General features: G+C 46.3%; 3 non-coding genes across 3 annotated transcripts; all 3 read right to left on the bottom strand.

Moving 5' to 3' along the window:
• Nucleotides 1-2: 2 nt before the first annotated feature.
• Nucleotides 3-74, bottom strand: TRNAA-CGC (transfer RNA alanine (anticodon CGC)). Its single transcript has one exon. It is a non-coding gene; the product is annotated as a tRNA-Ala (tRNA).
• Nucleotides 75-5145: 5071 nt separating this feature from the next.
• On the bottom strand, nucleotides 5146-5217 carry TRNAA-CGC (transfer RNA alanine (anticodon CGC)). The gene has a single exon. It is a non-coding gene; the product is annotated as a tRNA-Ala (tRNA).
• An 11538-nt stretch (nucleotides 5218-16755) lies between these two features.
• Nucleotides 16756-16827, bottom strand: TRNAA-CGC (transfer RNA alanine (anticodon CGC)). The gene has a single exon. It is a non-coding gene; the product is annotated as a tRNA-Ala (tRNA).
• Nucleotides 16828-21672: the final 4845 nt, after the last annotated feature.

Below are 21672 nucleotides of genomic sequence, written 5' to 3'. Positions count from 1 at the left end.
GTTGGAGGTGCCGGGGTTCGAACCCGGGGCCTCTCACATGCGAAGCGAGCGCTCTACCACTGAGCTACACCCCCAGAACGGGATGAGCAGTCACAGTGTGTCGTGTCGTAATAGTGGGCCTTTTGTTTCTTGATCTAGTGAAAAGTGGGATCTGGTTGAAGCACTGATGCACGCAAAGAATACGCGGCAACCTGCCATTACAGATATCAAATGGAAAGATATCCCCTCGGTCAATGTCCAATATTGCTTCATACTAGCAAGCATACGTTTACTCTTTCTCTCATAGGGGCTCTAGTTACAAAAAGCATTCTAGACAGCATTGAGTTTAGGAACACGTGGGCAATTTATGGTATGAAAACGTGGGTATATTATATGGTATCCCCTCCAAATGTATACGCCTCGCTAGTTGGCAGCCAACATTGAAAGATATTGCAACTCGTTTACTTTGGTGCATCCGGATTGAGACTGTTTACGATGCTCGGCGTTGTCCACGCGGCATTGTTTCACAAGCCTCGTGATTGTTTAACTTCATTCCGTTAAGAATTCGCGCAGCACGCGAACAGTCTTTATGTGGCCACAAGCGATAACGTCGAATTCTTCGATAGCACATGTATGAACGCCGGCGACCTTAAGTGCTTGTCAGTTTCATCGATGGTCTATGCTCTGGTTGCCACTGTAAGTGTTACGGGTGTATCACCGTAGTTAGAGATTTGTTTCACGGGCGCAGGTTCGCCCAAATAATGTTTCAGCTCAAGAAGGCCGATTTAATTCTTCATCACTGTCACAACCATGTGACAATATGACTGGTAATAATCCTTCTCCACCATGTCTTATTTAGTGGTGGGGATTATTCACACCAGCTGTTCTCGTGATAAACTGTTAGGCCTAGGGTACCAACGAGCAATCTTTTGTCATTCCATGTACGGACAGTCTGGTTCTAATGCGTGGCGATGTCTATACTCCTCTTAATTTTCAGAGTAGTTGTCACAGAGTATAGTGAACAGTGGTTACTGCTGCCGCCACAAGTTTCACCACTACAAAGGTTTCATTTGCTGTGAAACGACAATCAGCTAGGACCGATTGTACGACCAGAAACGCCGGCTCCTCCGGGCATAGTCTGCTCGCCTCGGTCGATCAGTGGCTGTAGGGTGTTAGACTGCTGGCCTGCAGGTCACGGGTTTAGACCCGGCCGTGGCGGTCGCATTATGGTGGAAGCAAAATTGCAAAGACCCATGTACTGTGCGATGTGAGTGCATGTTAAGAACACCACATGGTCGAATTTTCCGGAGTCCTCCACTATGGTGTCTCTCACATTCATATCTTGCTTTTGGGATGTAACACGCCCTCATAATAATATTATCGAAATACAACGGTTCAGCTGACGCTTTATTCAAGCAACAGCAAGATGGCGCTGATGATAAAGAGGAACGGGGCAAAGACTGATGATGGTTATTGACAGATGAGGAAGATGACGTCCAATAAATTCTTACACTAATTTCCCCCGTCGACGGAAGCGGCCAGCCTGGCCGCGAATTACGCTGGGGAACGCATACAAAAGGGCTTGAGACGCGAAACGTGCACAATCTTTGTCCCGCGGCAGCGTTGGTCAGTGGGGACCTGAACAGGTGTGACAAGGTAGTTCAGCGGTGAGGCCTGTTCGACAACTTTGTAGGGGCCAAGATAGCGTGACTCAAGCTTCTTGCATAAGCCAGGCGTTCGCGCAGGAGTCCACAAAAGTACTTCGTCGCCAAGGCGGTAGAGAACGACGCGGTGAGTGGCATCGTAACGATGTTTGTGATCTTCTTGGCTAGCTTCGGTGTTTACACGGGGAAGACGACGGCATCGAGCAACACGGGACAAAGACTGGTTGCAAACGAATGGTGAAGAGTTGACGGGGCCAGAAAAGAATGAAACATCGAATGGTGATGTCGGTTGGCATCCGCATACCAGGAAAAATGAATAATAGCCTGTGGTTCGTTGAGCTGACGTATTATACGCATACGTGACAAAGGGAAGCATGGCATCCCAATTGCGATGGTCCGGTCGGATATACATGGACAGCTTGTCACACAGCGTGTGATGCAATCTTTCCGTTAGGTCATTGGTTTGCGGGTGATAGCTAGATGTTGTTTTATGAACTGTTTTTGATGCTTGAAGAACTTCACTGAGCGTGCTTGAAGGAAATGTGTTGCCCCGGTCGCTCAAAAGAACACGAGGGGCTCCGTGATGTAGGTAGATAGCATTCAAATAGAAAGTTGCTACTTCCGAAGCAATTCCTGAAGAGATCGAGGCCGTCTCAGCGTACCGGGTCAAGTGATCAACGGCGGTGACGATCCATCTCTTGCCGTCTGATGTAGTTGGGAGGGGCCCGAAGAGGTCAATTCTGACGACAGAGAACGGCTCTGATGGACAATAAAGTGGTTGTAGGGTCCCGACTGGAGCAGTTGTGGGCCGCTTGCGGTGTTGGCAAGGTGCGCACGAGGCAATATATTTAGCTACAGTCGTGGAAAGACCTGGCCAGAAGAATCGACTGCGGATGCGCTAGTATGTTTTGTAGTAACCCAAGTGTCCTGACGTCGGGTCGTCGTGGGAAGCGCGCAGAACTTCAGTGCGTAGTGCGCGTGGTACGACGGGAACCCATCGGTGGCCTTCCAGGTGGAAATTGTATCGATATAGCACATCGTCCTCCAACTTAGATAGTCGAAGTTGTTTCCGGAGCCTGGCATTAGGGGAAGATGAAGCGCCGGTAAGCCGACCAATGATGTCAGTGCAGTAAGAATCGGCTCGCTGGTGAGTAGTAAGTACTGACGGACGGGTGGATGAAGGTAGGGAAGAAATGGCTGATATCGACGAGGCGTCCTCCGTATAGCCATTTTGAAAAGGGGATGTGACGTGCGCCGAAAACTGCGGCAAAGGGCGCCGTGACAAAGCGTCGGCATCTTGATGTTGTCTTCCAGTCTTGTAGATGACGTCAAATTCATAAGATTGTAATCGGAGAATCCAGCGGCTAAGTCGTCCCGACAAGCTTTTGATTGTGGACTGAAGCTCTGCGCGCTTCCTACGATGACCCGACGTCAGGACACTTGGGTTACTACAATAATAATATGCGGGCATAGTCAGTCCGATATATTCACACAATAGTGAGGAAAGCACTGCAAGAAATCTTTACCCCCCCCCCCCTGAAGGGGAACTCCACGCATCGCTTATGGGAGCCATTCCAGCTGCTCATACGCAAAAAGAAGAAAAAAATCTGTTCTTCTCGTGAACTCAATCAATAAACTTTTAATAAATACTAGGACAGTTAGTTTATCTTTTGCAAACATGTGTCGTGTGTATTTATATATCTCTGAACTTGAACTGAAACCATCAAACTTTATCAGGTTGTAACTTTCAAAGCAGATCTTGACAAAGTACTGAAAACCGGAAGTTGGTATTTCATCAGAAGTACTTGGGAGAAAGCAAGAAGGTCACCAGTTTAACGTGCCGCTGATGAGTGAAAGTATTGCCGCCATTGGAACACTGGCTCACTTAGCGTCACCAAGAAAAGTATGTGATATTAGCTGAAATTCGACGTCCTATAACCACGATATGACAGTGATAGACGCCGTGGTGGAGGGCTCCGAAAATTGCGACCATATAGTGTTCCTTGACGAGCGCTGTCATCGTACTGCACACGACACGAAAAGTACCGAGGCTTTCGGAAATACGCCAGTTGATATATGTGACTAAGCGGAATTTCCGATCTATAGCTTATAGCCGCCAAGAAAGGATGCGATGGCGGATGCTCGCTGGCCAAGTGAACAGACTGCAACACTTATTACACTTCTACACGCGCACATCTTTTATGTGGGGTACGCTTTACTACTTTATCCATTTGAAGCGATAGTCATGTGTTCGACACCGCCATTGCCGTCACATTTCGGTGCAGGCGGAATGCCAGAGGCCCGTGTAAACTCTGCTACGCGCGTGCACGTTGATGAACACTAGACGGTTAAAATTTGCAATGCCCTTAATTATGGCATGCTTCACAATCCTATCACCCTCTCCTTCCCCCTAAGCATGTGTTATCACTCCTCTCCCCCCCTCTCTCTCTCTCTCTCTCTCTCCAAGCCTTGCTGTCCACCTCCTATTACCAGTTACGACTCCCGACTAATGAGGGGGACCACTGCGAGCACCCAATAACAGTATTTGTGCTATCAAAGAGGTTGCATACTGGTGAAAACAAAAAAGTAACAACCCCGCCCCCCTCTTCGGTGTTACTTCAAGCGGATATTGCTTGTTTCTTGTTTCCATGCTATGAAAAAAAAAGATTATTATATATACTTTCTCCAGATTTCGAACTTCTCAATTTTGGTCCTTGTAATAAACTGTAGGACATCTCAGGCTGAACAATCTGCCCTTTCTTTATGTAAAAAATATCAGCCACTGTGCGCCGAAATTTCGGGGCACCTAGTTTAGACGGCACAGAAACTTATGCTTCTTTTTTTTCTTTTTCGTAACTAAAGTAGGCGCGAAGTGACAACGTCAAGTCATAGAAGATGTCTGTTACTCCACTTTCATTCACTTTCTTCAGGCTGCAATCTATACGCCTCACTAGTTGGCAGCCAACGTTGAAAGATATTGCACGACTTTTTATACTTCCAACAAGATGCACCTGAATTGACTCTTTATAAAGAAACGTCACATGTTTTGTTCACACACGCGCGGCTACTTTTGGCTCAAGTTATCGTCTTAGCTCGTTTTTCCTATTTCACGGATAATTTTCGTCCTTTTGAACGGGCAACCCTGACAGCCACGGCTGCATGAATTATTATAATATGGGGGGATAAAAAGTCACGTTCCGGTGGACGCCTCCAAGGGTAGGATAGCAATTTCGCGCACCTGAATATTAAGTAGATTCGCTGGAGCCCTGTTTTTCGCGTACGATGCTGCCTCCACCGAAATATTGAACTCACGAAAGCTTCCCTTAAAAGCAAGTGAACAGAATCTTCAGTGATTTGAGCTTTGCCTGTATATGCAGACAATACTTGTCGGCGCAGGAGATCGAACTGGCAGTGAGTAAGTGCTATCAGCTGGTGAGAAAGATTATTCAAATTAGTAGGACGCTACGCAAAAGAAAAAAAAAGAGGCTTGAAAATAAATGGCTGGAGGTGCCGCGGTTCGAACCCGGGACCTCTCACATGCGAAGCGAGCGCTCTACCACTGAGCTACACCCCCCTTTTTTTGCTTTATTGCCTGTTTACAGGCGCATACATCAAACCACAAGCAGAACAAAAACAAGCAGTAACAGTCCGGCAGAAACTTAAAATACCCTAAGTGCTGCCAAGGGCTCCACCCTCGACAACCACTCAGGTAAAATCTCCTGAGTTTTCTGCAGTTCAACATACTTGGCCATACATTCACGGAAATACATTCGTGCAGGCCGTGCATCCTGATCGCGATAGAAACCCGCCATACGGGCCCGCCATAAACAGTGAAGTCCACATAGCATAATCAAATCAAAAGGCATTCCCTCTTCGTCCACTATTGGCAGAAATCTTATACCATATGAATTTAAAGGTAATTCTTTCTGTAACGTCCTTTGAAGTACATCCCAAAAATATACTCCTTCCCAACAATGTAAGAAAACATGGTCAATATTTTCCGGTTTTTTACAGATAAGGCAATTTGTCCCCCAAGGTAAGTAAAAACCACGGTCTGCTTGAAATGTCCTGACTGATAGTGTACCTGTGTGCAGCTTGAAAAAGAAAGACTTCGCGCCAGGAGCCACTTGCATTCTCTTCACTCTTTTAAGCACATCTTTCCCTTCACCTCCAGCGTACATGGCACGGTACAGCGGTTCAGGTAAAACAACATCGCATACATCTTTGTACAACTTTTTTCGAGTCACTGAAAACAAATATTCATTGGAGAATCTAACAGATAAAAACCGTACACTTAGAATAACCTCTTTAAGATACCCGCGCACAGCACCGGTCATGTCATGCGTGCTAACCACATATCCAGGTAAAGCCCGCGTCAGTCTCATTTGGCACACTGTACGTAAGAAAGGGTCCCTTGTGTAGCGAAAAAAAAGAACCTATTTACGACTTGGCGTATGAAAAGATGTGTTAAACCAAGCCCTCCGTGTTTCACATTTCGAAACAGATTAGTTCGACTGCATCTCTCCCAGTTCGAAGCCCACACGAACACTGCGAAGATACGATGGAACTTCTGTATGTTTGCCCTTGAACAATGCAATACTTGCATCACATACCAAAGTTTTGAGGCAAAGAAAAGATTACAGACAGTCGCCCTAGCAAACACTGACAGATGATTACCGTTGCATCTATTAGCTTTCGTCCGGATTTCTTTCGCTTGTTCTTGCCAGTAGTTCTCATTATCTTTATAAAATTCCAGTGGCACCCCTAAGTACTTGACAGGTGTGGTCACCCATTTAACATTGGCAAAATAGTCTGGTTTTGATGACCACTCTCCATGCCAGAAACCCAGACACTTTCCCCAGTTTACTAGACTGCCAGTTGCCTTGCCGAACCTTTTAACCACACTGATGGTAGTGGTAACACTATCTTGATCGATGCAACAAACAGCCACATCGTCGGCATATGCCAAAATTTTAACTTCGGATTCTTGTAATCTATAGCCACGAATGCAACTGTTTTGAACTATTGCTAAGCACAACGATTCTATATATAAACTGAAAAGTAGGGGGCTCAGCGGGCAGCCCTGACGAACAGAACGCTTTATGTTAATTGTATCTCCTAGCGTCTTATTGATTACCAGTCGGGTTGTGCAGTTCCGGTATGCCATAGATACTCCATCTCTGATTACAAAACCAACGTTGACATGGTCAAGAATGGCAAGCAAAAGGTTGTGGGAAACACAATCAAAAGCTTTCTCGAGATCAATCTGTAGAATGGCTACCCCTACTTGATTGGCATCGCTACACTCGAGCACACAGCGCATCTTGTGTATATTAGTCACAATGGAGCGTCCCATAATCCCACATGTTTGGTGAGGCCCTACTAATTCTTTGATTACCCCTTGAAGTCGCCGTGCTAGTACTTTCATTAAAATTTTGTAATCACAATTAGTTAGTGATATCGGTCTATACAAAGAAACTAATTTTAACTTCTCCGAGTGTTCTGTCTTAGGTATCAAAACTGTATGTGCTTCACTAAAGGACCTAGGGAGGACATTAAGTTTATAAGCTTGATTGAAGACATCTGCAAGTAATTGGGATAATTCATTTTTGAACTCCTTATAAAACGAAGCACTAAGCCCGCCCGGCCCTGGAGATTTACCAGGATTCATTTTATCTATAGCCCTTTCTACTTCCGTCGGCGTTATAGATAGCTCTAAAGCTGATTTGGTGTTATCTGACAACTTCGGCATTCTGCTAAGGAACTCTTGCTTAAATTCCTCTGAATCAATGGGCGTGGCAGCGAAGAGTCCTTCATAGTGTTTGCCAAACGCTCGTCCTATGCTCTCATTGTCCGAAACTTCGATACCATTGACTTCAATGGCATCTATGTGATTTCGTCTGGCATGACTCTTCTCTAATCCAAGCGCTCGCTTCGTCGGGCGATCATCCACAGTCATTGATGCTGCTCTGGCTCGCACTAGCGCTCCGCGATAGCGTTCCTCCTCATATACCTCTATCCTCTGTTTAATACTCCGCAAATCATCACCATAATCCAGGTTTTTCACATTCAAGAGCTGTTAGTCTCTCAAGTGTTCGTCTAAGCTCTTTCTCATTCTTCTTAGATTCGAAAGATAAAACGCTAGATCTCTCTATTGCTTTTATTTTGATTCGCTGCTTGAATAGCTCCCATTCTTCTCCTATTTTGTCCATACACTCTTTGTTAATATTACTTATTTCTTTAATAACTGATGCGCTAAACGACTCGTCCTTTAAGAGGTTAGAGTTCATTTTCCACTGTTCCCAAGAAAAGACGTTCCTTTCTTTTTTTGACCCGATATTGCATTTTACCAGACAGTGATCTGAAAAGGAAACAGGGACAACATTATAACTGCTACACTGGGTTATCGCATCTGCAGTAAGGTAAAGTCGATCCAAACGTGCATTACTTGTGCCTTGAAAGTGGGTATACTTCACATCTCGGGAGCTATGCAAACACTCCGCAACATCTACTAATTCGTGTTCAATAATCACCTGTGCCAGGACATCACTGCTTCTATCTTTAACGTTGCGCCTGCTTGATCTATCACTTTCATTCAAGACACAGTTGAAATCACCCACCAATAAGAGTTTCCTACCAGTACACATATGTTGTCGTAAATTGAAAAAAAAACCCGATCTTTCCTGGCCAATAGTTGGAGCATAAACACATATAATGCGCCATTCAGTGTCACAATAATCAATATCACACCATACTACTCGGCCTGAAGAGCAAGAAAAGACATTTTCTATGACTAATCCTGGCAGTTTTCTAACAAAAAGAACACATCCCCCTGATGTGCCTATGGCCTGGCTCACAGTGGCAAAATACCGTGATGTAAACTTAAGCACCATGCTCCCAGTCTCCTCCTCGCCTTCAACTTTCGTCTCCTGCACCGCAAGCACATCCAGACTTTCTTCCAATAACAACCGGTAGACTTGGCTTTGCTTCTTCTTTGAAGCCAAGCCTCTAACATTCAGCGTGGCGAAGCTAAATGATACTTGAGGCGCCATTACAGCCATGTGGAGGAGTTAGGCCCGGAGCATGGCGCTTACCTTGCACGTCTAGCGCTACGCTAGACGCCTCCAGGACCGTCCGACCGCCCGGTTTCACTGCACAGTTGAAGAGAATTGTTTACAGCTTTTTTGTCCGTGGTGCCACCAGCTCTTGCTCTCATGCTGGTGCGTCTGCCAGTCGGTGTTTTTGCCGGTGGTTCTTCCACGCTACTTGCACTGTTCTTGTCTGCCGTCTTCACAGGGTCTTCCAATGGTCTTTTAATGGCTGAAACGGCACCGCTGGGCCAAGAGACGCGGCTGGCGTTGCACGTGTTTCCTTCTATCTTCGTGTCGAAACCAACGCTACAGGAGGCACCATCGAACACTTGGCCTTGCTCCGACGCATGGGCAGACGCTCCGTCTACTTCACAGCCTGCGTCTGTCACCGCATTGTCAGCTGTATCGGTCGATACAGCTGCAGAACCTGGTTGAGTATCAACAGGTGCCGGTGTAGATTCGTCTACTGATGTTGCAGATGTGCAGTTCAAATTTTCTGCGACTTGATCTCCGCAACCTTCAGCCGCGTCCTCTGCTTCTGTCACGTCCATAATGTGTTCTGACGCATCTTCGGCCTCCGCTGACGCGGTCACTGTGGCGTACGAACGGACGCATTCCGCGTCCCCATGCCCGAAACGCCGGCAGCGCGAGCACCGAGGCACCTTATACTCGCGACGCACATGTCCTGTTCCGCTGCAACGCAGGCATTGCATAGGCCGACCTGGGGCTACCACTAAGGCTAATTCACCGGCGACTCGTATCTGATGAGGCAGGTCCTCGACTTTCATACCGCTTTTCAGCTTAATGAAAGCAGTGCGGGTCGTCGAATTCTTCTCATTGACTCCTTCCACACGCCAGCGTTCCCGGGTCACTTCTGTAACTTTCCCGAACGCTGCCAACGCCGTGCGGACATCTTCGTCCGAAACGCCGTGTAACAGCCAGTGAAGCCGCAGCCTCACCTTCTGCTCCTGAGGGTCGATAACGAGGCAGCGACGTCCCTTGACCTGGAGTTCTTTCAGTTCAGTCAACCTCTTCGTCGCCTCCTGGCTGTTAAAGGTGACGGCCCACACATGGTTGATCTGGTAGGCGCCCAATGCAATTACGTCGGGAAGCAGTCGTTCCTTGTCCAGAGCATCTCGGAAATCTTCGACCTTGAAAGGCCTCACTCGAATATCACCGTGCAAAAACACTGTGTTCACAACAATACGTCCTGTTGGCAGATTCGGCAAGATGATCTCATAATCCTTGTCACTTTCGTCTGTAATCCTGTTTCCGCGGCCACCAAGGACCGCCTTTGCCGCTCCGCGGGAGCCCATGATTCCTGCGTCCGACGCGTGCGAGTGCCGGCGAAAGAATGCACTGAGCTACACCCCCAGAGTTGGGAGGACAGTCACAGCGTGTCGTGTCATAATAGTTTGCCTTTTGTTTTTTTTTATCTAGTGAAGTGTGAGATCAGGTGGAAGCACTGATGCACGCAAAGAATACGCGGCAACCTGCCATTACAGATATCAAATGGAAAGATATCCTCTCGGTCAATGTCCGATATTGCTTCATACTAGCAAGCATACGTTTCCTCTTTCTCTCATAGGGGCTCTACTTACAAAAAGAATTCTAGACAGCATTGAGTTTAGCAACACGTGGGCAATTTGTAGTATGAAAACGGGGTCATATTATATGGTATCCCCTCCAAATGTATACGCCTCGCTAGTTGGCAGCCAACGTTGAAAGATATTGCAACTCGTTTATTTTGGTGCATCCGGATTAGGACTGTTTGCGACGCTCGGCGTAGACCACGTGGCATTGTTTCAGAAGCCTCGTGATTGTTTAACTTCATTCCGTTAAAAATGCGCGCAGCACGCGAACAGTCTTTATGTGGCCGCAAGCGATAACGGCGAATTCTTTGATAGCACATGTATGAACGCCGGCGCCCTTAAGTGCTTGTCAGTTTTATAGGCGGTCTGTATGCTCTGCTTGCCGCTATAACCCCTATTCTAGAACGCCCCTTCACTCAACGCTCCACCTTCACTCGGATGGATGGATGGATGGATGGATAGATATGGCTGTACCCTTTAGATCAGGCGGTGGCTAGCGCCACCAAGCCGTAATACCTAATGAACCAAAAACTATATATTTTTTTCTTTAAAGAGTGAGTTTGAGGATTCGTACTTTGCAGTGAAGAGTTGAATTTTCACTCGTGCCTTGACTTTAGCCACCAGTCAGATAACCTCCTTCTAGTTAAGTCTACCCGCTTAAAGTTTATTTTGCCCTCCCGGTCCCTAAACCCCAGTGCTTTGAAAAACTCTGCGCCATCATCCTGAGCTATAGGGTAAAGCCCTTTACAGAGCATTATCAAGTGTTCGGCAGTTTCTTCTTCCTCTCCACACGCACTGCATACTGTGTCTACCCCTTCGTATTTGGCCCGATATGTCTTGGTTCGTAGTACTCCCGTCCTGGCCTCAAACAGTAGAGAACTACCCCGAGTATTATCATAGATCCTTTCCTTGGCAATTTCCTGCTTAAAACTTCGATAGATCTCTAGTGCGGACTTCTTAATCATGCCCATTCTCCACATGTTAGTCTCCGTTTCCTTCACTTTCTTCTTAACCGATAGTTCTTTTTGGTTTGGCCACCTGCTGTTTTCTAAGTATTTACCAGTCAACTTCCTGGTTCGCTTCCTCCATTTTGTATCGACATTCTTCATGTACAAGTAGCTGAAAACCTTCCTAGCCCAACGCTCTTCCCCCATTTCTCTCAACCGCTTCTCAAATTTTATCTTGCTGCAAGCTTCCCTGCCCTCAAATGATGTCCATCCCATATCACCTTGTACTCCCTGATTTGGTGTATTCCCGTGAGCTCCTAAAGCAAGCCTACCTATTCTACGTTGCTTAATTTCTAATCTTGCTTGAATTTCTGATCTCATGCACAAGACCGCATTGCCGAACGTCAGCCCAGGAACCATGACCCCTTTCCATATTCCTCTCACAACATCATACCTATTGTAATTCTACAGTGCCCTATTTTTCATCACTGCTGCATTCCTGTTACCTTTAGTCGTCACGTATATTTCGCATTCCCTCAGGTACTCGGTCCCATTGCTTATCCATACGCCCAGATATTTGTATTTATCTGTTATCTCTAGCGTGACCTCCTGTATTCTAAGCTCACTACCTTCGTTGTCATTGAAAATCATGACTGCTGATTTTTCCCTACTGAATCTAAAATCTAACCTATCTCCCTCATTACCGCAGATGTCCATCAATTTCTGCAAATCTTCCTTGTTGTTGGCCGTTAGCACTATATCATCTGCGTACATTAATGCTGGTAGTGACTGATCAATAAGTTTTCCTTGTTTGACTAAAGAGAGGTTGAAGCCCAGTCCACTTCCCTCTAATTTGGCCTCTAATCCTTGTAGGTACATCATGAATAATAAGGGTGACAGGGGGCACCCCTGCCTAAGCCCCCGTTTCACCTCTGCAGGCTTGGATAACTGTTTTTCCCACTTTATAACTACCTTGTTACCTTTATAGACACCCTTTAAAAGATTAGTGACTACATGTTCCACGCCTAGTGTGTCCAGTATTCCCCACAATTCCTCTTGAACCACGCTATCGTACGCTCCCTTGATATCCAAAAATGCTAGCCACAGGGGCCTGTGTTCTTTTTCTGCTATTTCGATGCACTGCGTCAGTGAGAACAGATTGTCTTCCAACCTCCTGTGTTTCCGAAACCCATTCTGCAGTTCCCCCAGCACCCCCTCATCCTCTATCCACGCCTGCAGTCTTTCCTTTATAATCTGCATCGCCAGCCTGTAGACCACTGATGTCACTGTTATAGGACGGTAGTTGTTTATGTCAGCTTTGTCCCCCTTTCCTTTATAGATCATGCTCATCCTGCTAAGTTTCCATCCATCGGGAACTTCACCATCGATTATTATTGTACTCACTGCCTCTCTCAAAGCCTGCTTAGACTTCGGACCTAATGTCTTTATCAGCCTAATTGGAATGCCATCTGGGCCTGTTGATGTACTACTAGGAACCCTTTTCTCAGCCCTTTCCCACTCTTGTTGCGAAAATGGAGCCATTGCACCAATTGATTCGTCCTTGTCTATTGTGGTGCATAAATTACTTTTTTGTTGAAATTTTTCTGTCACCCTTGTTCTTATATATTCAATAGCTTCGTCCCCTTCTAGCCTAGCACCTTGGGCTGCAGTTATAAAGCTCTGCTCTAGGCTCGTCTCATTTATTAGGGAGTTTAGATGGTTCCAAAATTTCGCAGCTGCCTTTCTATCTTTTTTATGTACTTCTGCCAGCCACTGAGCTCCCTTCCTTGTAATCTTTTCATTTATCAGAAGGGATGCATCCCTTCTACAGCATAGAAAGGTTGCCCATTTTCTTTCCACATCATCTGTCGGTCCACCCCGCTGCAAAGCATGTCTGTGTTCCCTCGGGAAAGCCGATGGGAGCGCCATCTCTAGGCAGGGCAACTCACTGCATATGAGTGACCATTTGCTGCTATTCTCGAGTAGCGCAGCGTCATTTTCAGCCGAGCAGTGGCGCAGTGCTCAACTCTTTAAATCGCAGGGTGAAAGTCAAGTCGAGGAGCATTTGTGAATATGGGGGTAAGTGTTACAGGTGTATCACCGTAGTATGAGATTTGTTTCATGGGCGCAGGTTCGCCCAAATAATGTTTCAGCTCAAGAAAGCCGATTTAATTCTTTATTATTGTCACAACCACGTGACAATATGACTGTTAATATTCTTTCTCCACCATGTCTCATTTAGTGATGGGGATTATTCACACCAGCTGTTCTCGTGTTAAACTGTTAGGCTTACCAACGAGCCATCTTTTGTCATTCCATGTTCGGACAGGTTGGTGCTAATGCGTGGCGATGGCTATACTCCTCTTCTTTTTCAGAATGGTTCTCGCCGAGTACAGTGAACAGTGCTAAGTGCTGCCGCCACAGGTTTCATCACTAAAAGGTATCATTTGCTTGTGAAACGACAGTGAGCTCGGACCAATTGTACGACCAGAAGGCGCCGGCTCCTCCGGGCGTAGTCTGCTCGCATCGGTCGATCAGTGGCTACAGGGTGCTAGACTGCTGGCCCGCAGGTCACGGGTTCAATCACGGCCGCGAGGGTCGCATTATGGTGGAAGCGAAATTGCAAAGTCCCGTGTGCTGTAGGATGTGAGTGCATTTCAAGAACACCACATGGCAAATTTTCGGGAGCTCTGCACTACAGCGTCTCTCATAATCATCTTTGTTTTGGGGTGTAACACGCCCACATAACAATATTGACACGCTGTGTTGGTGGCAGAAGACGAGAGCGAAGAAGTGAATGGCAGCTGTGGCTGAGTAAACAGTCCTCCGTGCACTTCGAGTTCCTGTCTATCGTTTCCTCTCGCGATAATATTATTATTATGCGGCCATAGTCAGCCTATATATTCACACAATAGGAAGGAAGGCGCTTCGACGAATCTTTACTCCCCCCCTGAAGGGGAACTCCACGCGTCGCTTATGCGAGCCATTCTAGCTGCTCAAACGCAAAAAAAACATCTGTTATTCTCGTGAACTCAATCAATAACTTTTTAATAAATATTAGGGCAGTTAATTTACCTTTTGCCGACACTTGTCGTGTGTGTTTATTATATCTCAGAACTTGAACTGAAATCATCAATTTTAATTCCGGTTTTAACTTTCAAACAGATCTTGAGAAAGTACAGAAAACCGTAAGTTGGTGTTTGATCAGAAGTACTTGGGAGAAAGCAAGAAGGTCACCAGCTCAACGTGCCGCTGATAAGCGAAAGTATAGCCGCCATTGAAACACTGGCTTATTAATCGTCACCAAGAAAAGTATGTGATCTTAACTGAAATTCGACGTCCTATAACAATGATATGCAAAGCGATAGACGCCGTTGTGAAGGGCTCCGGAAATTTCACCACATTGTGTTCTTTGACGAGCACTCTCATTGCACTGCACACGCCAAGAAAAATATCGAGCCTTTCGGAAATACAACAGCGGCTATGGGACGAAGCGGAATTTCGGTTCTAGCAAATAGCCGCCAAGAAAGGATGCGAGGTCAGATGCTCGCGGGTCAAGTGCACAGACTGCAACGCTTATTACACCTCTGCACGCGCACATCTCTTATGCGGGGTACGCTTTACTACTTTATCCATTTGAAGCGAAAGTCATGTGTTCGACACCGCCCCGGCCGTTACACTTCGATACAGGCGAAATTCCACAGGCCCGCGTATACTGTGCTACGCGCGTGCACGTTGATGAACACTAGACGGTTAAAATTTGTGATGCCCTTAATTATGTCGTGCTTAATTAAGGGCCAAACCACATAAGCGCGAAAAGGCACGCGACAGCGACGAGCGACGCTATGAGCGACGAAACAGGGCTATCGCGCGACGTGTCGCGTGCTCGTTTGCACGATCGCTCGGTTCTCCAGATTTGGAAACCGTCGCTCATCACCCGGAAGTGCTGGACTCAAGCAGCCAATAGCGAAATACCGGAAAAGACAAGGACAACATAGGTGCACGTGACCCTGCCCAAGTCACGTATGTGCAACAAGAAATAACGCAAAGTTTATTACGCATGTGTATATAAAAAAGTGCTGCAAGGCAATAATAAACACTTTCCGTTTCATTACACAACAATATATCTTATTTTTAAATTGGAAACCGCTCGCTACGCGGTTTTCTTGGTGCGAGTTGACGGCCTCATGCCAGCAACATTGGAATTCGCTCGCCGAAGCCGTCGCGTGAATGAGGTTTGCCTGCGCTAGCGACTGATCGCGCGAAGACGATCTACGTCGCTTCGCTCGTCGCTGTCGCGTGCATTTTCGCGCTTATGTGGTTTGGCCTTAATTACGGCGTGCTTCACAATCCTATCACCCTCTCCTTCCCCCTAAGCATATGTGTCATCACCCCACTCCCCCCCCCTCTCTCTCTCTCTCCAAGCCTTGCTGTCCACCTCCTATTACCGGTTACGACTCCCGACTACTGAGGGGGACCACTGCGAGCACCCAATAACAGTATTTGTTATATCAAAGAGGTTGTTGTGCTGGTGAAAACAAAAAAGTAACAACCCCGCCCCCCTCTTCTGTGTTACTTCAAGTGGATATTGCTTTTATTGTTTCCCATATTGCTTGATTCTTGTTTCCATGCTATGAAAAAAAAGATTAGTATATATACTTTCTCCAGATTTCGAACTTCTCAATTTTGGTCCTTGTAATAAACTGCAGGGCATCTTAGGTTGAACAATCTGCCCTTTCTTTATGTAAAAAATATCAGCCACTGTGCGCCGAAATTTCGGGGCACCTAGTTTAGACGGCACAGAAACCTATGCTTCTTTTTTTTCTTTTTCGTAACTAAAGTAGGCGCGAAGTGACAACGTCAAGTCATAGAAGATGTCTGTTACTCCACTTTCATTCACTTTCTTCAGGCTGCAATCTATACGCCTCACTAGTTGGCAGCCAACGTTGAAAGATATTGCACGACTTTTTATACTTCCAACAAGATGCACCTGAATTGACTCTTTATAAAGAAACGTCACATGTTTTGTTCACACACGCGCAGCTACTTTTGGCTCAAGTTATCGTCTTAGCTCGTTTTTCCTATTTCACGGATCATTTTTGTCCTTTTGAACGGGCAACCCTGACAGCCACGGCTGCATGAATTATTATAATATGGGGGGATAAAAAGTCACGTTCCGGTGGACGCCTCCAAGGGTAGGATAGCAATTTCGCGCACCTGAATATTAAGTAGATTCGCTGGAGCCCTGTTTTTCGCGTACGATGCTGCCTCCACCGAAATATTGAACTCACGAAAGCTTCCCTTAAAAGCAAGTGAACAGAATCTTCAGTGATTTGAGCTTTGCCTGTATATGCAGACAATACTTGTCGGCGCAGGAGATCGAACTGGCAGTGAGTAAGTGCTATCAGCTGGTGAGAAAGATTATTCAAATTAGTAGGACGCTACGCAAAAGAAAAAAAAAAGAGGCTTGAAAATAAATGGCTGGAGGTGCCGCGGTTCGAACCCGGGACCTCTCACATGCGAAGCGAGCGCTCTACCACTGAGCTACACCCCCCTTTTTTTGCTTTATTGCCTGTTTACAGGCGCATACATCAAACCACAAGCAGAACAAAAACAAGCAGTAACAGTCCGGCAGAAACTTAAAATACCCTAAGTGCTGCCAAGGGCTCCACCCTCGACAACCACTCAGGTAAAATCTCCTGAGTTTTCTGCAGTTCAACATACTTGGCCATACATTCACGGAAATACATTCGTGCAGGCCGTGCATCCTGATCGCGATAGAAACCCGCCATACGGGCCCGCCATAAACAGTGAAGTCCACATAGCATAATCAAATCAAAAGGCATTCCCTCTTCGTCCACTATTGGCAGAAATCTTATACCATATGAATTTAAAGGTAATTCTTTCTGTAACGTCCTTTGAAGTACATCCCAAAAATATACTCCTTCCCAACAATGTAAGAAAACATGGTCAATATTTTCCGGTTTTTTACAGATAAGGCAATTTGTCCCCCAAGGTAAGTAAAAACCACGGTCTGCTTGAAATGTCCTGACTGATAGTGTACCTGTGTGCAGCTTGAAAAAGAAAGACTTCGCGCCAGGAGCCACTTGCATTCTCTTCACTCTTTTAAGCACATCTTTCCCTTCACCTCCAGCGTACATGGCACGGTACAGCGGTTCAGGTAAAACAACATCGCATACATCTTTGTACAACTTCTTTCGAGTCACTGAAAACAAATATTCATTGGAGAATCTAACAGATAAAAACCGTACACTTAGAATAACCTCTTTAAGATACCCGCGCACAGCACCGGTCATGTCATGCGTGCTAACCACATATCCAGGTAAAGCCCGCGTCAGTCTCATTTGGCACACTGTACGTAAGAAAGGGTCCCTTGTGTAGCGAAAAAAAAGAACCTATTTACGACTTGGCGTATGAAAAGATGTGTTAAACCAAGCCCTCCGTGTTTCACATTTCGAAACAGATTAGTTCGACTGCATCTCTCCCAGTTCGAAGCCCACACGAACACTGCGAAGATACGATGGAACTTCTGTATGTTTGCCCTTGAACAATGCAATACTTGCATCACATACCAAAGTTTTGAGGCAAAGAAAAGATTACAGACAGTCGCCCTAGCAAACACTGACAGATGATTACCGTTGCATCTATTAGCTTTCGTCCGGATTTCTTTCGCTTGTTCTTGCCAGTAGTTCTCATTATCTTTATAAAATTCCAGTGGCACCCCTAAGTACTTGACAGGTGTGGTCACCCATTTAACATTGGCAAAATAGTCTGGTTTTGATGACCACTCTCCATGCCAGAAACCCAGACACTTTCCCCAGTTTACTAGACTGCCAGTTGCCTTGCCGAACCTTTTAACCACACTGATGGTAGTGGTAACACTATCTTGATCGATGCAACAAACAGCCACATCGTCGGCATATGCCAAAATTTTAACTTCGGATTCTTGTAATCTATAGCCACGAATGCAACTGTTTTGAACTATTGCTAAGCACAACGATTCTATATATAAACTGAAAAGTAGGGGGCTCAGCGGGCAGCCCTGACGAACAGAACGCTTTATGTTAATTGTATCTCCTAGCGTCTTATTGATTACCAGTCGGGTTGTGCAGTTCCGGTATGCCATAGATACTCCATCTCTGATTACAAAACCAACGTTGACATGGTCAAGAATGGCAAGCAAAAGGTTGTGGGAAACACAATCAAAAGCTTTCTCGAGATCAATCTGTAGAATGGCTACCCCTACTTGATTGGCATCGCTACACTCGAGCACACAGCGCATCTTGTGTATATTAGTCACAATGGAGCGTCCCATAATCCCACATGTTTGGTGAGGCCCTACTAATTCTTTGATTACCCCTTGAAGTCGCCGTGCTAGTACTTTCATTAAAATTTTGTAATCACAATTAGTTAGTGATATCGGTCTATACAAAGAAACTAATTTTAACTTCTCCGAGTGTTCTGTCTTAGGTATCAAAACTGTATGTGCTTCACTAAAGGACCTAGGGAGGACATTAAGTTTATAAGCTTGATTGAAGACATCTGCAAGTAATTGGGATAATTCATTTTTGAACTCCTTATAAAACGAAGCACTAAGCCCGCCCGGCCCTGGAGATTTACCAGGATTCATTTTATCTATAGCCCTTTCTACTTCCGTCGGCGTTATAGATAGCTCTAAAGCTGATTTGGTGTTATCTGACAACTTCGGCATTCTGCTAAGGAACTCTTGCTTAAATTCCTCTGAATCAATGGGCGTGGCAGCGAAGAGTCCTTCATAGTGTTTGCCAAACGCTCGTCCTATGCTCTCATTGTCCGAAACTTCGATACCATTGACTTCAATGGCATCTATGTGATTTCGTCTGGCATGACTCTTCTCTAATCCAAGCGCTCGCTTCGTCGGGCGATCATCCACAGTCATTGATGCTGCTCTGGCTCGCACTAGCGCTCCGCGATAGCGTTCCTCCTCATATACCTCTATCCTCTGTTTAATACTCCGCAAATCATCACCATAATCCAGGTTTTTCACATTCAAGAGCTGTTTGTCTCTCAAGTGTTCGTCTAAGCTCTTTCTCATTCTTCTTAGACTCGAAAGATAAAACGCTAGATCTCTCTATTGCTTTTATTTTGATTCGCTGCTTGAATAGCTCCCATTCTTCTCCTATTTTGTCCATACACTCTTTGTTAATATTACTTATTTCTTTAATAACTGATGCGCTAAACGACTCGTCCTTTAAGAGGTTAGAGTTCATTTTCCACTGTTCCCAAGAAAAGACGTTCCTTTCTTTTTTTGACCCGATATTGCATTTTACCAGACAGTGATCTGAAAAGGAAACAGGAACAACATTATAACTGCTACACTGGGTTATCGCATCTGCAGTAAGGTAATGTCGATCCAAACGTGCATTACTTGTGCCTTGAAAGTGGGTATACTTCACATCTCGGGAGCTATGCAAACACTCCGCAACATCTACTAATTCGTGTTCAATAATCACCTGTGCCAGGACATCACTGCTTCTATCTTTAACGTTGCGCCTGCTTGATCTATCACTTTCATTCAAGACACAGTTGAAATCACCCACCAATAAGAGTTTCCTACCAGTACACATATGTTGTCGTAAATTGGAAAAAAAACCCGATCTTTCCTGGCCAATAGTTGGAGCATAAACACATATAATGCGCCATTCAGTGTCACAATAATCAATATCACACCATACTACTCGGCCTGAAGAGCAAGAAAAGACATTTTCTATGACTAATCCTGGCAGTTTTCTAACAAAAAGAACACATCCCCCTGATGTGCCTATGGCCTGGCTCACAGTGGCAAAATACCGTGATGTAAACTTAAGCACCATGCTCCCAGTCTCATCCTCGCCTTCAACTTTCGTCTCCTGCACCGCAAGCACATCCAGATTTTCTCCCAATAACAACCGGTAGACTTGGCTTTGCTTCTTCTTTGAAGCCAAGCCTCTAACATTCAGCGTGGCGAAGCTAAATGATACTTGAGGCGCCATTACAACCATGTGGAGGAGTTAGGCCCGGAGCATGGCGCTTACCTTGCACGTCTAGCGCTACGCTAGACGCCTCCAGGACCGTCCGACCGCCCGGTTTCACTGAACAGTAGAAGAGAATTGTTTACAGCTTTTTTGTCCGTGGTGCCACCAGCTCTTGCTCTCATGCTGGTGCGTCTGCCAGTCGGTGTTTTTGCCGGTGGTTCTTCCACGCTACTTGCACTGTTCTTGTCTGCCGTCTTCACAGGGTCTTCCAATTGTCTTTTAATGGCAGAAACGGCACCGCTGGGCCAAGAGACGCGGCTGGCGTTGCACGTGTTTCCTTCTATCTTCGTGTCGAAACCAACGCTACAGGAGGCACCATCGACAACTTGGCCTTGCTCCGACGCATGGGCAGACGCTCCGTCTACTTCACAGCCTGCGTCTGTCACCGCATTGTCAGCTGTATCGGTCGATACAGCTGCAGAACCTGGTTGAGTATCAACAGGTGCCGGTGTAGATTCGTCTACTGATGTTGCAGATGTGCAGTTCAAATTTTCTGCGACTTGATCTCCGCAACCTTCAGCCGCGTCCTCTGCTTCTGTCACGTCCATAATGTGTTCTGACGCATCTTCGGCCTCCGCTGACGCGGTCACTGTGGCGTACGAACGGACGCATTCCGCGTCCCCATGCCCGAAACGCCGGCAGCGCGAGCACCGAGGCACCTTACACTCGCGACGCACATGTCCTGTTCCGCTGCAACGCAGGCATTGCATAGGCCGACCTGGGGCTACCACTAAGGCTAATTCACCGGCGACTCGTATCTGATGAGGCAGGTCCTCGACTTTCATACCGCTTTTCAGCTTAATGAAAGCAGTGCGGGTCGTCGAATTCTTCTCATTGACTCCTTCCACACGCCAGCGTTCCCGGGTCACTTCTGTAACTTTCCCGAACGCTGCCAACGCCGTGCGGACATCTTCGTCCGAAACGCCGTGTAACAGCCAGTGAAGCCGCAGCCTCACCTTCTGCTCCTGAGGGTCGATAACGAGGCAGCGACGTCCCTTGACCTGGAGTTCTTTCAGTTCAGTCAACCTCTTCGTCGCCTCCTGGCTGTTAAAGGTGACGGCCCACACATGGTTGATCTGGTAGGCGCCCAATGCAATTACGTCGGGAAGCAGTCGTTCCTTGTCCAGAGCATCTCGGAAATCTTCGACCTTGAAAGGCCTCACTCGAATATCACCGTGCAAAAACACTGTGTTCACAACAATACGTCTTGTTGGCAGATTCGGCAAGATGATCTCATAATCCTTGTCACTTTCGTCTGTAATCCTGTTTCCGCGGCCACCAAGGACCGCCTTTGCCGCTCCGCGGGAGCCCATGATTCCTGCGTC

This window comes from Rhipicephalus microplus, unplaced genomic scaffold (assembly GCF_043290135.1).
Source record: "Rhipicephalus microplus isolate Deutch F79 unplaced genomic scaffold, USDA_Rmic scaffold_21, whole genome shotgun sequence".
Classification (NCBI taxonomy): Eukaryota; Metazoa; Arthropoda; class Arachnida; order Ixodida; family Ixodidae; genus Rhipicephalus; species Rhipicephalus microplus.
This window is presented reverse-complemented; position numbering and strand designations above follow the sequence as displayed.